Source organism: Meleagris gallopavo, chromosome 2, assembly GCF_000146605.3.
Source record: "Meleagris gallopavo isolate NT-WF06-2002-E0010 breed Aviagen turkey brand Nicholas breeding stock chromosome 2, Turkey_5.1, whole genome shotgun sequence".
NCBI lineage: Eukaryota > Metazoa > Chordata > Aves > Galliformes > Phasianidae > Meleagris > Meleagris gallopavo.
Genome location: NC_015012.2, coordinates 74,579,433 through 74,582,972, shown reverse-complemented (window position 1 = coordinate 74,582,972; position 3,540 = coordinate 74,579,433). Strand labels below are relative to the sequence as shown.

The 3,540-nt window shown below is 40.6% G+C and overlaps 1 protein-coding gene across 1 annotated transcript in view; it reads left to right on the top strand.

The window, feature by feature from the left end:
* Positions 1–13: 13 nt before the first annotated feature.
* ANKRD6 (ankyrin repeat domain 6) overlaps positions 14–3,540 on the top strand; it is a 109,716-nt gene continuing 106,189 nt past the window's right edge. The window contains exon 1 of the mRNA XM_010707627.3: positions 14–269. The gene's annotated coding sequence lies outside the window, so the exon portion shown is untranslated. The remainder of the gene's footprint in view (positions 270–3,540) is intronic.

Below are 3,540 nucleotides of genomic sequence, written 5' to 3'. Positions count from 1 at the left end.
CGGGGGAAGGGGCGGGGTGCCGGAGCCCGCGTCGGGTTTGGCGTAAACCCGCTCTCCTCCCAACTTCTAAGGCAGCGACTGATGAGAAATGGAAACCTGGCTCGAAGTCGTCCTTCCTGTTGTTGACATCACCTGAAAACTTCGTCGGAGATCTCCACGGGAGCTCTGCGAGCTCGGGGCTGCTCTGTGAGTAGGGGCCGGCTGCGGGTCCCGCTATCGCAAACCTCGATAAAGTGCAGCGTGCAGCGTGCATCGTGCCCTGCCGTAAGGTGCGTGCTACAGCGGGAACGTAGGCAGCTCTCTACGCTTCTATTTTTACAGTTATTTGGGTTTATGTTTGGCATTTCTAGCGTGTGCGTGAGCCAAAGGGCACATTGTCGGCTGCTGAATACCTTTCATGCTTAAGGAGAGCGCTGAGAGGTATCCGAGATGCCCCAGAGGCAGGTAGAGGGGTGGATTTCCCCCCCCCCTCACACACACACATCTCCTCCTAAGGAATTACTGAATGGACTTAAAATGTCCTCCTCATGGTAAAGCAGGAACCCACTGGGAAGATCAGTAAATCCTTCTCTGTTCAAAGATGTAAAACGTATCCAAGACTGAATGATTTTGTGGCACTGGCTAGGCATGGTCTGAATCCCCTAATAGGGTGGGTAGAGTGTGTGGCTTATTCACAGGAGAATGTTATTTACCTAACTTGTTTGCTTTCGGTGTGATACGTCCAGGTGTGCAGGAAGTTTTTACAACAACTTAATTGGAACTCGAGCCTGCCAAAATGTTTTGTAATCATCATTCCCTGGTTACTTGGGTAACATACTGTTTCTGGAGATGTACAATTGCATTTCCAATCATCAGTTATAATGCAGATGGAATGACATGGCATGGTGATGGTAACTCAGAATTTAGTAATAATTTCTGAGTAGAAAATACCAGTTACATCCACTGAACGTAGCAGATATATTGTGGGCTAGCTGCATCATGTTTTAAACACCTGCCTTTAGATTTCAGTAGGAGCTTGAGGTCAGTGCAGCCCACGTTGGTCCTAGGTGCTGCACGCCTGCTTCTGCCAGTGAGGCCCATTGCCCCTGGCAGGAGTGGATGGTAATCCTGTAACAGCAGCGCTCACCTTAATTCTCTCCCAGTAGTTTCTGTGAAAAGAAACTTCAATCAAATTCAAAAGTGACTTTGTGACAGTACTCAGCTGGGAATGGTTTTTCCTTTCCTCTGCTTCTTGATATTCACCCATGCTGTGCTTCCAGTCTCACACTGGAGACTGGCTTTGAGCACTAGAAATAAAACTATCAGTAAAAGATTAGTAGAAGAAAAGTGATTGACCTCTTGATCATGCAGGATCTTTCCTGTAAGCTTTTTATAGAGCTTTTTTTTTTGGGAACAGAAGTGGTGGGAGTATTGATTTGGTGTATACTGATGTAGTTAACCTGTAGCACCTGGCTTAGGATCATGCCCTGTCCGAGGTGGCATGTTCTGGAGTACACACTGTTGATCTTATATTCTATTGCACATGATTAGATGAATGATATTTTAATTACTCAGTTACTTGTAGGGTATGGTAACAGTGATTAAGCACTGAGTTGTGTTTCTCCATTTATCTTTACCTTCACCTTTGCTTGACTTTGCCAGTGAGTCATCTTGTCATGTAAGAAGAAACCTTCCTTCTCCTTATTCTCTAAATGTGTGTAATAGGACCAACAATATTTATCTGTTTGAACAGATGACATAATATAGAATATTTGTAAAACACTTTTAGGTTCTTAAATTGCTTCCATCATCTGACAGCAGTGTTTTATTTACTTCCATTAGCTTCAGACTTGCAATTCCTCTTTTTCCTCAGCAGACAGGACTTATGATAAACATGCAGAGAACTCACACTCATATCTTTTCTTAGTGATGCATTGGTCCAACATGTCAGCAGAGGAAGTACTTTACTTAAAACTACAAATGAAGTACCATATTTCACATGTAAGATAGATCTAGGAAGATATTTGTACAAGACATTAATGAATTGTTATTGCTTCAGGCAAGAAAAAAAAAAAGAGGGGTGGGTAGGAAATCAGTTATTTTAGCTCCTTGTTGCTATTATTTTCCTTAGAAATTATTCTTCAACAGAGCTGCATGTTAGGTAGAAAACCTTTTAAGCAAAACTCAGATTATCATTTGGATGAATAATTTACATGAGGTAAAGCAGAAATAAAATTTCAGTATCTCTGGCAGCTGCAGCTGCTCTTAGTATTTAATTCTTTAGAGGTCTCTCAGTTTACTTCAGAACATTTTAGACATTAGTGGTAGTAGATTGAAGGGATACTTGCTGAAGTTTTTGTTTTTACTACTTGGGAGCTCAAAGGCATAATGTTTCTAAGGACTGGCAGAGGCAAAAATTACTAGTGGTGAAAAGCCCTCATCTGCACATTATAGAATGTTATGTTCTGATGGCAGTCATGGGTTATTTGCCACAAGTGCATCACTTTTTGGAAAAATAAATTCAGCGACCAGTTTAATGATAAATATTTTTAAAGTAACTATGCTTTTAGTGTCTTGCTGAAAATTTAGTCTAGATGTTTTGTTGAAATTGAACCAAGGGCTCTTTTCATCCTAAAGCTTCAATCAGAAAAATACTTTAATTTCTGATTATTCTAATTCAAACAAATAATTATATGTGGGCCAATTACTAACGGCCTTACAGTAATGAAATGATTTCTTAAAAATTCCTGTTTCAAGTTCAAATTTACTTATTACAAAAATTAAAATTCTTAGTATTATACAGTGCTAATTAAGTAAACTTAAAATATACATGAATTCCAATTACAGCTTTATTTTCTACATGTTGTAAACAAAGCTGTGCTTGACAGGTAGTAGGTAGTAATGTGTTTTACGGTACAAGGTGTGATTATTTAGGAGCAATACAAACAGAGATGAATTTTGATTTATATTGCAATTCATAACATTTCATTGATTTTAATTCATTATTTTATAATCAGAGTTCTTCAAGCTCTGATTACACTGTAGGACCTCAGTTTCTGACTCTTAAGTTCTTGCACTTAAATTGTTTGTCTATTTTATCTGTATTTTTTGAGATAGATTGATGGAAAAGGGTTATTAAAATTGCTGTTGTCATCAGTGCTTACCCAACCATGAATTATGTGAGTATAGCTTGTAAATCACAGAATCACAGAATGGCCAGGGTTGGAAGGGACCTCAAGGATTATGAATCTCCAACTCCCCTGCCACAGGCAGGGCCACCAACCTCCACATTTACTACTAGACCAGGCTGCCCAGGGCCCCATCCAATCTGGCCTTGAACACCTCCAGGGTCGGGGCATCCACAACCTCTCTGGGCAGCCTGTTCCAGCACCTCACCACTCTCAGAGTAAAGAACTTCCCCCTCACATCCAACCTAAATCTCCCCTCCCTCAACTTAAAACCATTTCCCCTTGTCCTGCTGTTATCTACTCTTTCAAAGAGTTGATTCCCCTCTGTTTGTAGGCTCCCTTTAGGTACTGAAAGGCTGCAGTGAGGTCACCC